This window comes from Pinus tabuliformis, chromosome 8 (assembly GCF_031772625.1).
Source record: "Pinus tabuliformis cultivar Carrire ecotype Pingquan chromosome 8, CPIR1, whole genome shotgun sequence".
Taxonomy (NCBI): domain Eukaryota; kingdom Viridiplantae; phylum Streptophyta; class Pinopsida; order Pinales; family Pinaceae; genus Pinus; species Pinus tabuliformis.
The window spans coordinates 210,504,151-210,519,049 of record NC_142294.1 but is presented as its reverse complement, the minus strand read 5'-3'; positions in this window follow the sequence as shown (position 1 = coordinate 210,519,049).

Below are 14,899 nucleotides of genomic sequence, written 5' to 3'. Positions count from 1 at the left end.
TAGCTAATGCAGAATCAAAAGACTAGCCAAAACAAAATTCAAATCTTTTTGTTCTTTTCGTAAAATGGAATTCAAGACTTAAATAACAAGTACTTCGAAAATGGCCCAAAAGACAACTTGATGGTAAGTTACTTCTATAGGTAGGTTTTTAGAACAGGTCTGACTTCTTAGAAAGTTGACAAAACCAGAGAGATCTAAGGCTTTGACAATTCCTACTGCTAAAGTCACTACAAGACCTATTCAAAATCAAACCCTAGGGCTTACACTTCGACGAAATCCACTAAAACACTTAATACTAATGAAACCAGTTCAGGTGAAGATTCTGGACAAGGGACTGATGAATCTGGGCAGAAAAAACTAAGAAAAAACAAAATCTAAGAGCAAAAAAGGCAAAAAATGGAATTTTCTTAAATTTTGGCAGGGGGCGCAGGCAACCCGTTAGCACAGGTGCGGGCCCGCTCTGTGCACACAGCAAAAGTGCGTCCAGGGACGCACTGTGCAGCACTCAGAGGGTGCGTCCTATTGAAAAACTCAAGAACACCAAAAATCAAACTAATCCTAAGCTAACCCACCCAGAGACAAGATCACAGAGCCAAAACCAGAAAAAGAAATCAATTTTCTCAAAGCAAAGTTCAAACAAAAGAAAGGACTCTTTTCATTAATGGAAACTATCCCCAGTGGAGTCGCCAATTTGTCACACGGAATCAGTCAAGGGTGCGGACACAGCTGACCTTCCTAGAAGTCTAAGACATTCTAATGACAAACAAAACAAACTGGAGCTATCCTTCTCTAAACATACATCATGATATGAGAAATCAAGGTGTTTCGTTCTTACCTCTGTCCAAACGCTATTGTAGAAGTCCAAGCTTTGTTGATCCGGATGAGCTCCTCCCGTTCTCCAAAACCTGCAATCACCAACAGTTCAAACAATTAAATAGCACCTGATTATAACATAAAACAAAGCATATTCAACATATAGACCAAGGAGTACATGAAATAACCCATTAACAACAAGCTATTGAGAAGAATGGACCAATTTGCATTAAAGGTAATCAAAAGGAACCATTACAACCTGAGCCTTGGTGTTGTGCAAGCTCCTTCCAGGGTCCACAAGAGTCTTCCTCTACTTTGACAAAGCTCACCCACTTCCAAGTAGAACAAGTAAGGGTGACAATCTCTCCTCACAAACTTCTAAATGGGAGTCCTAATTCCTGCAGCATTTACCCTTAGAAATCTATAGCTTTTAACCTTCTTCCTTCTGGCTTAATGCCTCTTTTTATAGTGCTCAAGAGGAAGTTAATCAGGTCCACCATCAATGGGATAGTCCCCTCTTTGGATGGGATCACTCCCTTATTGATGGGATAAGTTCCTCTTTGATAGGAGTGCATGAACCATCTGGAGGCGCTCAATATTCATCCAAGAACCTTCTAGAAAGCTCTAGAAGTGACCACAAGTAAGTTTTTGAAGATGAAACTCGCGCATTTTAACCTTTTTAGAGGGACGCACCTGCCCCTTAAGATACAGAGCGTCCTTGGACGCAGACCTTGTGAACAAAAAGTGCATACCCGCAGGCAAGGCTTGAGAGAACCTGCGTACCCAGAGATAAACATATTTTACAAGGACTTTCTCTCTTTCTTGGATTTTGACATGAATAGCAGAGGCCTAAGACTTGCTCAAAAGGGTAGTATGACTGTTGATTGAGCCATACTGACTGTAAATAGCCATGGTGACATTTTTTAGTGTAACACTACGCTATTACAATTGGCAGATAGATCTGTAATCATACCTAAAGGTGTATTAGAAGACATATATGTATCCTTAGATTCTTGGGAATATCCTATTTATTTTATGATTTTAACGCCCAAGAATAACTTAGGAGGGCATCCATTGATTCTAGGAAGACCATGGATAGCTACAGTAGATGCTTTCATAATTTGTATATCTGGTGATATGTTCATTTCTAATGAAGTAAAACAAATAAATTCACACTATATCCACCAGCAAAAACAACAGTAGAGGTTGAAAATGAAAAATGGATAGATGATGACTTCGATATAAGACCAATCTTTTCTACTTCACAATTAGATGAAGAAGATCAAATTTTAAATTTAATGGAAAATAATGAATCTTCATTATATTGTGAATCTAGTTAGAGTTTTCAAGAACAATACAATATTTAATATTTATCATCTCATCAACTATCCTTGCATTCTATGGAAAAATTTGGCAATTCTACAATTGAAATATTTCAAGAAAAAGAAAATATCAATAATAATTTGGAAGAATTTCAAAAGAAAAAGAATCAATCAAGATGTTACAAGAACATTCATCTTCTTATGCATGGGAATGTATTGAAATTAAAGGAATTGATCCTAATATTGTAAACATCATATCTACATTGAAGAAAATGCTAAACGAGTTCGACAACCTCAAAGTAGAATGAATCCAAATTTAAGTGAGATTGTTAGGGAAGAACTACAAAAACTGTTGAATGCCAATTTCATCTATCCAATATTAGACAATTAGTGGGTTTCACCCTAAGTAATTGTCCCTAAAAAGAATGGAAAATGGAGAGTGTGTATTGACTATAGAGAATTGAATAAACCGACTTTAAAATATCACTTTCACTTCCTTTCATAGATCAAGTTTTAGATACATTGAAAGGAAATAATTTTTTTTTCATTTTTAGATGGTTTTAGTGGGTATAACAAAATCCAAGAAGCCTCGAAAGACCAATATAAAACCACCTTTACTTGCCCATGGAGAAATTATGCTTATCGAGTACTTCCCTTTAGATTATGTAATGCTCGTGAAACATTCCCAAGAGCATTATTAGACATTTTTTCTGATCTTATTCATGATTGTGTGGAAGTGTATATAGATGATTTTACAATTTATGGAAATTATTTTAAGGAAGCTCTTAAAAATTTAGAAAAAAGTTCTCACTAGATGTAAAGAGGCAAATCTCTCATTAAGCCATGAAAAATGTTTAATGATGTTTACTGAGGGAATTGTTCTAGGACACCATATTTAAGGAAATGGAATTAGAGTGGACACATCTAAAGTAGAAGTTATTTCTAAATTATCAATTCCAACCTATAAATGAGATGTTAGAAGTTTTCTTGGTTTCACTGGTTATTATAGAAGATTTATAGAAAACTTTACAAAAATTGCATCTCCACTTTTCAAGATACTCATGAGAGACTGTGAATTCAATTGGGATTTTGATTGCCAAAAGGCCTTTGAGTCATTAAAAGAGAAAATATCTGAAGCACCCATTCTTAGAGGACCAAATTGGAAATTACCTTTTGATATCTCAATTGATGCTTCGGATACAACTTTAGGAGTTGTACTAGTACAAAAATACTTTACTCCATATGTTATTTATTACACCAGTAAAAATTTGACTCTTTCAAAGTTAAATTATATTGTCATAGAAAATGAGTTTTTAGCCATTGTTCATGCCATCAATAAATTCAAACATTATATTACTGGCTATGAAACTTTTGTACATACTGACCATTTTGCAATTAGACACTTAATGAATAAATCAATCACTAATGGCATAATCACTAGATGGTTATTATTGCTACAAGAGTTTAATATTACTATTCTGGATCGACCTAGAAAAAAAAACATAGTTGCTAACTTTTTATCAAGAATTCAAAATGATAACAATGATATGCATGTAGAAGATACTTTTCCTTATGAATATCTTTTTGTAGTATCTACTAAATATCCATGGTTTGCACATATTGATAACTATTTGGCTACAAGAAAATTACCATCATACTTGTCTCCTAGAGAGAAAAAGAAGGTAATTCAAATTAGTGCATCTTATTCATGGATAAAAAAGGAATTGTATAAGACAGGTCCATATATAATCATCCGAAGGTGTGTGAGATAAGATGAAGTACTAGGGATATTGAAATCTTGTCATGATGAACCATGTGGAGGACACTTCATTGACAAAAGAACTTCTTACAAAGTCCTTCTCTTAGGATACTACTGGCCTTCCCTTTTTAAGGATGCCAGAGAGTATGTTAAGAGAAGTGATAGTTATCAAAGGACGGGGAAAAATGTTCCTTCTGATGAGATGCCTATACAACCTCAAGTACTCATTGAACCTTTTGAAAAATGGGCTCTGGATTTTTTTGGTCCAATCAATCCACCTTCGAAACAAAAAAAAAAAGTACATTCTTGTTTGCACTGATTATGTTACAAAATGGGTAGAAGCTAAAGTACTTCTTTCTGCTTCTGAAAATGGTGTAGTTTCATTTCTTTTTGAGGATATCTTTACTCATTTTCGTGTTCCAAGAGAAATTGTAACAGATCAAGGTACTCAATTTACATCCAAGTTGGTACAAAAGATAATGGCAAATCAAACATCAGAAGTATACTCCATATCATCCTCAAGCAAATGAATAAGTGGAGTCCAGTAATAAATTAATTGAAGCAATTCTTACCAAAACTTTGCACTTGCATAGAAGAGATTGGGCAGAAAAGCTTCGAGAAGCTTTATGGGCATATTGTACCACATGGAGAAATAATACATGACCTACTCCTTATGAGCTTGTCTATGGAAAACAAGTCTTTTTGTCTTTGAGCTTCTTGCAAGTTTCATGATTATGTAGTTTATCTTTCGGATACATCGCATTAGGTTTCTTTTCGATCGACGTTTCGAACTAGCAATGGTGGTTCATCTTCAGGATGTGATAGATTATTGAAAGACTATTCTCATTTTTTCAAATATATAGAGATGTATGAAATGCTTAGCCGATAGGTATTAGGATTTATTAAATTATTATTTTATTTGTTTTAATTATAATTTTAATTGTTTTATTGTATTTTGTTAATTTAATTATATTTTTGTGATGTTTAGGGTTTAAAATTGTGATAGAATTAATTATATATATATAAAAATAAATTAATAAAAAATATTAATAAAACATATTAATAATATATATTAAAACAAATTAATAAAACAAATTAATATTAAAACAAATTAATACTATATATTAAAACAAATTAATATTATATATATAAAATTAATAAAACAAATTAATATATATATATATATATATATATATATATATATATATATATATATAAATTTTTAAAAAACAAATTAATATTAAATTATATAAAATTAATTAAAATTAATTAAAAATTATTTCAGCCGACAATTTGTTATTCTAAAAGTTTTATCCTCATCACTATTTATTATTTCTTTGTTGCTCTTCTGTCATCATCATTCTCATATCCTGATGATGGATCCCATTTGGGATTTGAAACGTTGGTACAAAAATGTTAACACTGTGGATTCTCCCGTCAATGATTCAAAAGATTCAAGCCACATATCTCTGAAATCGAGAATTAGTTTAATTATTCTATTAAGTTTTGTAAATTTAATTGTATTTTTGTAATATTTAGGGATTTTTAAAATTATTATCGAATCATTATTTTTATTAGGATTATGGTTATATTAATAATATTTGTATTAATTATTTCATATTTTAATTATATTTATTTAATTAATTTTATATTAATTTTAATTAATTAATTATTTTAATTATTTTGAATTTTTGAATTTTAATTAATTATTATTTTAATTATTTATATTTAATTAATTATTTATGTTTTATTGTAATTTTTTTATACTTTCTATTTATATTAATCTTAATCATGTTCATTCTACTTATATGTTGTGATTATTTGTTAAGGCTTGCTACATATTTGTATTAAATATTTCATATTTTAATTATATTTATTTTAATTAATTTTATAATTATGTTAATTATATTTATTTCAATTATTTATTTATTTATTATTTTAATTAATTAATTATTTTAATTATTTATATTTAATTAATTATTTATGTTTTATCGCGATTGTTTTTAATTTGTATTTATATTTTACTTATAATTATATTTAGTTAATTATTTATGTTTTATTATGATTATTTTTACTTTGTATTTATATTAGGGTTATTGTTATATTAATAATGTTTATATTAATGATTTCATATTTTAATTATATTTATTTAATTAATTTTATGATTATTTTAATTATATTTGTTTTAATTAATTATTTATCTTAATTATATTTATTTTAATTATTTATGTTTTATTGTAATTGTTTAGGCTTACTGAATACTTGTATTAAATATTTCATATTTTAATTATATTTATTTTAATTAATTAATTTTTTTTATTTTTAATTAATTATTTATCTTAATTATTTATATTTAATTAATTATTTATGTTTTATTGTGATTGTTTTTACTTTGTATTTATATTTTACTTATATGTTGTGATTATTTGTTAAGGCTTCTTTTAGTTTCAAGTCAAAATTTTCAAGACAACAGTCAAATTGGGCCTTGATCTTTTAGAATCACAAAAACAAAGAATCTAGAAACTAAATGAACTTGATGAGATAAGACAATATGCAATCCAAATAACTAATCTAGTTCAACAACAGAGATCCATATGGCATGAAAAATATATGAAAGAGAGAAAATTCTAACGAGGAGATTGGGCATTACTGTTTGATTCAAAGTTCAAAGATTTCCAAGGGAAATTTCAAACTCATTGGCTTGGGCCTTATGAGATTGAAATAGTCTTTGACAATGGAGTAGTCAGAATCAGAACTATTGATGAAGAAATGATCACTTTTCTTGTGAATGGTCATCGAGTGAGAATCTATCATAAGCCATTGACCAAGGAAGAATTTATCAAAACTTGCAAGAAAATACTGATTTAAAGTTGGTGAACAAGGATTTTCCTTCTTCTCCGACTTTATCTTCAAAAAAAATTTCTTTCTAAATTAAAAAAAAAATAAAAAAATAAAAATAAAAATGTATAAACTTGTAAACCAACAATGGCTGGCATGTTTATATAGAAAATCTAAGGTGAAAATCAATTTTTGACACCTTAAATTTTCTTTACATCTTTTCTAAACCCATTTTCTTTATGTCCCACTCTTTTCTTTTTCAAAATAAAAGTAACTATAGGGTTATGGAGTTTTTGTAACTTTGACATATTTTTGCAGCCAATTTGACAGAGAATTCTAATGGAATAATTGAAAGAAGTGATTGACTCCCGCCACTGCAAGGCACTTGAAGATAATAAAAATAACACAACCAAAGGTTAGAAGAAATAATTCAAAGGTATGCAATTCTTTAACTTGATAATAGGGGTCAACACATTAATTGTATGAATTATATAGACATTGTACTACCAAATTCAAAATCATCATTACTAAACGTTGATAGTATTGTGTCAAATCATATTTAATCTGCCATTCACTCCTCATCATTATACCTACGCTCCAACCCACATCCCAATTTTTATTGATCTAATCGCCAAATCATTCTCATTCATTATCTCAACGGTCATATTATATCACACTTCTTCATATCCTTACCACTCATACTCTTGTCACTCACACTCTCATCCTCATTACTCTGAAACCCTCATACATTTCAAAAAAAGGGTCTTGAGATGAAGCTTCTCAGCCATGAGAGTTATAGTCAAAACAGAACTAGTAGGAAGCAATTTTTTGGAAGGATATCCATGACAAGGGAATTGTTGCAAAAAGCGTAGTGGTTGGAATTTGTAGAGAAATTTGACGGATTCCACAAGGAATTAACCAATTCCTTCACCAAATCCTTTGATGGAGTGGAATTCAAGATAGGGGACATAAAATTCATAGTGACAAAATCTTTTGTTGCCGAAGCTAATGGATTGCCTCGAATTGGAAAAAAATGGTTTAAAAATAGAGGTATTGAGAGGGAAGAATGGAATTTTTTTATAAATAAGCCTAGCATGGATACCACCATTTTCAAGAAAGGCATCCCGAGCACAACATTAAAAAGTAAGTGGAGAAAATTGCTTCTGATAATTCAAAAAAAATTACCTGCGAAGCGAGGTTTGGATGCATGTTTTTCTATCATATCCGACTATTGATGAATTTTATTGAGGATAATGAAATAAATATTCCTTATTTCTTGCTCAATAGTCTAAGAAAGATGTCAGGGAATGTCTAAAGAAAAATTCAATTTATAGAAAACACCATGTATCACCATGGTCTCATTAAAATCCATGTTGAATTCCATCTTAAGAATGTGGGTGATAATTGGGAAAGCTTTTTGGTGAGGAACCATTTTAAAGAAGATAACCAAGAATAGCCAAGAAACAACAAGGCTAAGAGAGGGAGAAAAAGGAAAATTGAAAAAGCAGTAGAACAAGAACATCCAAGCAGCAGAAAGGCTAAGAGAGGAAGAAAACGAAAAACTAAAGGATCAACAGAACAAGGACAACAACAATCACAAGAGTAGTCAGAGGATGTTAGAAGAAAGAAAGTCAGCCAAAAGACAGAGAGCACACCCAAAACAGAGAAACCTAAGATAGAAAGGAAGAAGGAAAAATTCAAAAGCCTCCTGCGACAAACTTAAGAAGAAGTACCAGACTCAATCCAACAACAAAAGAACGACCTACAAAAAATATGGAGCATATTGACCTAGAAGCAGAGGAAGATTCAAGGGTTTCTCCACTAGCTTTCATCACACCTCCTCAGAGTCTAGGTCGAAAAACACCTGAAATTGATCCAGTACAATAGGAAATCTATGATTATATTGAGTCTATGGAGAAAATAGATGCAAAAAAATACATTAGCTTCAAATCAAGAAGAAGTCCAATTTAGTGAACCACAAGAACCTCACTTCGCAGGTAACTTGCAAGCTAGAGACACTAAACACATACATTCAAAAGGAGAATCAAACTCTAAAGGCGCAGAGTGAAATCCAAGTGGCTAAGAGTGCCAATCTCCTTTTATATCTAAGTCTATGGTACAAGAAGAACAAGAAGTTGAAACAGAAAAATAGAGCTCTACAAAGGCAAGTCATAAACATGAAGTACAAGATTCTCAATAAAAATCCAAGGATGGCAATGGGTGGAAAGAAAGGGAAAAAGATGAAGTTGGATGCACTTGCAGATGTTTCAAAAGAAATGCAATAATTAAATAGGAGACATCAATTTTTTGTTTTTCATGAGGACATGCAAAGACCTCAGCATGGGGGAATGTAGAGTCTCATGATTGTTCTGTTTTGGACATCACTTCCATTCATTTTTCCTCTTTTCATCACTACTATCAACTCTAATAAACAGCAAAATAAGAGATTTTGTCATGGTAAGATACCTAGATGTCTTATTTTTCATACTTGTTAATGTGCCTTATTATTTAGTTAATGATTGTAATAGCTACGGAATTAACATGATCTGTAGTTATTTTATGATTCCACAGCTACCTCAATGGTTTGCAAGATTCTAGTGAGCCAACCAAGCAAAGAAGCATACGGGCAGATAGGAATTGACCTCGTCATGGATCTCCTCCTATTCATTCAAGCCAAATCATCAACCAAATTGCCCAGTGGCACAGTCAAGGAAGCAGGTCAATGCATGGATGAATCGAGCAGCAAGAGTTCAAATCAATCACGACTCTCCGATTTTCTTTCCAAATAGCAAATCGTCTAGAAGCATTATAATTTCCATTATCAGATTAGCATTTAGATTAGGATTTTCTTTTAGTTTTCAAGGCATGAAAATCTCAAAACTATTAAGTGTGAATGCTATATATATATATAGATATATATGTATGTATGTATGTATATATATACATATATATATATATATATATATGTATATATATATATATATAGATATATGTATATATATATATATACATACATATATATATATGTATATATATGTATATATATATATATATATATATATATATACTTATTTATAAACAGAAAACAAAGACACATAGGTATATATGTAATTTGTAATTGATAGTTTGAAGTTCCATGACTCTGTTCCTTTTTAATTAAAGAAGTATTTTCATGAATATCATGCGTACTTAGCTGTTGAGATAGAGTTATAAACCTGTTGTTTTGTGGAGGGCCCCTGCAGACAGTCAAGGTTCATTCATTTTCTTAGTATTCAGTTCAATTCATTTCATTATTTTTTTAGAATTGCATTATTGTAGTTTCATTTCTTTGTATTTATTTGTTTGCAGTTTTCCATATTTTTCTGTTGATTTCCATCCATTTACATGATTTCTAAAATAGGAATGTATATATAAATATCCTTCCTTTCATAAATAGATATATTTGTCTAGATCAACTTCTTTCTACTTTTGTTTTATTATTTCAATTAAGATTGATAATTATAGTGCCTAGATCTTAATCTAGATTGATTTATACATTTTATCTTTGAATAGAGGTAATTATTTTTAGAGTGGAAGTAATTATCTTTCTAGAATATTAGTTTAGATAGCTATGTTTTTATCATTTACATAGTAACTAACAATAGACAGTTAAAGAAGTTCATGATAGCTTACCTTACTTTCCTTTTTAAGAATTGATTGTATTGTAAATATTTAGTTTTCATTAGGAAAATGTGAACAAAGAAAATCCTTAAAAATAAACCATCCACAATCCTTATCTTAATAAACTCAAAAGGATTCTAGCATATATAGTTCACTTGAACTTCACAAGTTTACCAACTCTGGTCAATAATCTATGTAAGCAATTTAAGAACATCGAATTGACTAAACACCTACTTTACCATAGTAATAAGTGTAAACTAGGTGAAATCATAGATCCAATGCAATTACCATATCATTTCATCAATAACATGAGATCCACCCTTCTGTTTGGGGACAAACTAGAATAAGCCACACCAAAAATCATGTAATCATATATTTGAATCCAAATCATTGTATGGTTGAACAATGAAGTGATCTCTTAAATATGAAGGAAAACAACAAAATCATCAAAAACATACAAAATAAGACATTGTAAATTATTTGGTTTTCCAAAACACAAGGAAATACGACTTGTAATGTCTTATATTTTCCTTCATAAATATCTCATTTTTGATGTCATAAATGAGATCTTCATGCATCTCCCAATCATGAATGGAGTAGAAAAATAATTATTCTTTGGGATACAATTTCATTTATCACACGAGTTAGCAAAACTTGTAATTTCTTCATCCTCCAAGGGTGTCTCCACCACAACTATTATTTTTAAGTCACTAAAAGATTTGTCATTAATTTTAACTTTTTTGAAAGGAACATAACTTATCAAACCTTTATCCCCATTGAAATCCATGATGATGGTTGCTAGAAAGTCTTCAATAAAGTGGACATCATCATCAGAAGATGCTTCATATAAATCATGGTCAAATGCATAAAATTCATTGGAGTACTCTTTATCACACTTCTCATCTATATTTGAAATAACATTTACAAGTGGTTGATGTGATTAAGGGGAAACCAATCATGCAAGAACTCTTCATGCAACTCATTTTAAAATTCTCCTAATTTGGGTTACCATATTTTCTTTAACATACTCAACTAAGGACATGGATGTGTTATGTTTGTCATGATTTCATATTAGAGAGGATTTGAGGGTTTACTCTCACATCCAAGAATTATATATTGGTTCTACCTTTCTTTATAATGGTATCCATCAAATAAATCCTCAAATTTTTCTTCTTCTTGGTAACTAGTATCCCAGTGCTTGTGAATACTTTGATCAAACTTTCAAATGAGGATATTCCCTTTCAAATGAAATCATAGAACCAAACCAATGTATCATCTTCAGAGGAAGACATAAAAATTTTCATCATTACATCCTCATTGACTACATTGAATTAAATTCAAGGAAATATGTAACATATAACACAAGTGAGTTAGTATGTCTCAAGAAATTTGGAAAGTGCTTTTCCCAATATAGATAAAGGAATTGATTTGGATACCTTGGGGTATTTTATAAATCTAATGGATCAAACCATTATTCCTTCCATGATTCTTCTAAAAAGGCCACACTTCCTTACTTCAATCTTCAATATGGAAAAATAATTGAGGAGGTTATATATGCATGCTTAGGTAATGTTTTACTTTCTTATCAAGTATCTTATCCCCTTTTATAGATTTATTAGAATTCATAATTTGACTTTAGAAAACACTCAATAGTGAGGAAAACTTTCGAATTTTCCTGTTAGGTCTTTTGATTTATGAAGTTGAAGAAACTAATTGCATTCTATTGTTCTAAAGAAATATTACATGCTTATTATCATTATGATGTAACGTTGACCATGTAAATGATGTTTGAAAAGTAGAGGTAATTGAGTAGATACACACTTTTAATTTCTTTGTAATATTGTCTCACTATTCCAATCTAAATGGATGCCTACTAGTGTTAATAAAAAATGAAATCCTATTTGAATTTTATTCATATGAATTATCCCTGATATGAGTAACCTTTACTATTCTCTCTCTCCTGCGTGCAAAATTGTGAACACGGGGTTTTGAACATATCAAATTTTCACATATTCCATGAAGTTGAAATCATGTTATTTACTACATTGCTAATCAAATATTGGACTGGAAAGAATTACACATAAGACATGATTGAGACATATAAATCATAAACATAATACTTCACATCAATTAAAATGCATGTACGTTATATGTATATAAGAATCACACATACAAGGCACATCAAGATAGATTCTAAAAAGCACGATCCCATATATATCATCAAAAAATAATGGTTTAGGTACATCAGCTGGCCATCGCCAAAAGAAATATAGTAATCTGCAAAGGGGGAGCATCCTTATATTGGTTTCTTCCCCTGGTACATCGCTACTACATCTAAGGTATGGGCACACTGCCCTCTATATCTTCTCCTTGAGGCCCTGTTTCCTCCATTGGTTCTAGTCCCAAAATCGACCTTGTCATAGCTACAACAACAACCACCCTATGGAGAACTGGGTGTCAAGATATGTAATAATTCATCATCATCTCTATTATTTCCTCTCCTAGAATCACCCACCCAACCTTAGGAATGTCACACAACAAGTTGGACAATCGTTGTATCATGTCTAGCTCCCTCTACTTAGCTTCCTCCACTCATGCTGATGTCTTATCAACCTCAAAGCTGAGGTTCACCACCTCTACCCTCTATGAGGCAACACCTATCACTAGCCACTTCCTCTGCACATGGAGCTCCTCCACACTACCCTCTCTCAGGCGACGCTTCCCATCTGCAACACCTCTCCCACCACTCGACTATTGATCATCATCTGTGCCCACCAATTTTCCCTAGGGGCACCTGCAAGGACCCATAGCGGAAAAGAAGCATATCAAATGCCAATGCTTGGTACATCATAAGTAGCATGTATAAAATCAATATGAAAAAAGTTATAGATTAAAATAAAATTCATACATACTTGCAAGTCCCCAGGCATTGCCTAGAGGCAACCCCATCTCTAGGTCACCTCTAAAGCCCATTCTTGTGTATGAGAACTATGATATAAATGGAGGGTTTGGCATGAACCAACCCTATATAATGTCAACCCAATAACAACCCAACACTACCCCTCCATATCAAGGCATCAAGGGAGTCCATCTCTTCATCCGTGGCTCCCTCAAAAGACCAAGGTCCACTCACAACATTGGCCGAAACATCACCACCCTCTCGTAGAATATGTTGTAGAGGATGCTTCCAAAGCATATGACCTAGACCTCACATCACACCACCTGCAAAAATGGTGCCACCGTCCTCTAGTGGAGGAGCCCCGCCCAGTCAAAGAAGGTGCCTGCCCACACCCTCTCAAGGACAACTATTTGGATAATTATAAGTTGATGTGGAGCTTCAAGGCACACAATCATCGTTGTTTCTTCTCATGTAGTGAGGTCCATGATCGACAATATCTGAATGCCTCTATCATCAAAGGAATTCCTTGTGTATTACTCGAAAGCCCAGGCCTATTGTTGGTAGAATGGGAGAAAAATAGGAGAAGAAACAACAAAGAAACCACAACAGAATGACCAAGACACGAAACTGAATATATAGCTGCTTCAGATGCCAGTAAAGAAGCAATCTGGTTAAAGGGTCTACTCGATGAGATTGGAAGGACGTAAGAGAAAGTGAATGTACTTTGTGACAGTCAAAGCGCTATTCACTTGGCTACAAATCCTACTTATCACAGCAGAACCAAGCACATTGATGTAAGGTATCATTTTCTGAGACATGTGATCGATGGCAGAAAAGTAGCTCTTCAGAAGGTCCATACGCGAGAGAATTGTGTAGACATGTTCACAAAGCCAGTTACAATAGAGAAGTTGCGGTGGTGTTTAGCTTCTCTTGGCTTGCAGAAAAGATGATGAATGCATGGGCAAGAAATTAGGAAAATTGTTGTCAAGGTGGAGTTTGTTAGTTTGACAACGAATTAGTAACTTTGGGTAAAATGTAACTAGACAGTTTTTACAGTTTTATACCGAAATATTAGTTATGTAACGACGGTCGATGATATAAAAGAAACAAATGCCCATGAAATGTAATGTGCGGAGAATCATTGTTGAATAAAAAATTCCAATTCAGTTTCTTATTCAGTTTCGTGTCTTGGTCATTCTGTTGTGGTTTCTTTGTTGTTTCTTCTCCTATTTTTCTCCCATTCTACCAACAAGTGGTATCAGAGCTGGCAAGACTGGTGTGCAGTCGTAGTTCCAGAACAGAGTGGAATCATTTTTGAAGCCTGCCATTACAGAACAGAGTGGAATCGTTGTTGAAGGTTAGTGCTGTTCTCTGTGTAACCTTGGTGTGCAACCGTCATTCCAGAATAGAGTGGAATCATTGCTGAAGCTGTCATTCCAGAACAGAGTGGAATCGTTGCTGAAGGTTAGTGTTGTTCTCTGCGTAACCTTGGTGTGCAGCCATCGTTCCAGAACTATTCTTTGTTTTGTGTGGACCAGAGGTTGCAGCCAGAGGAACGTGCGTTGAGGTGCCTGCGTGTTGTCCGCTAAAACTAGGCAGAGTCTGTGT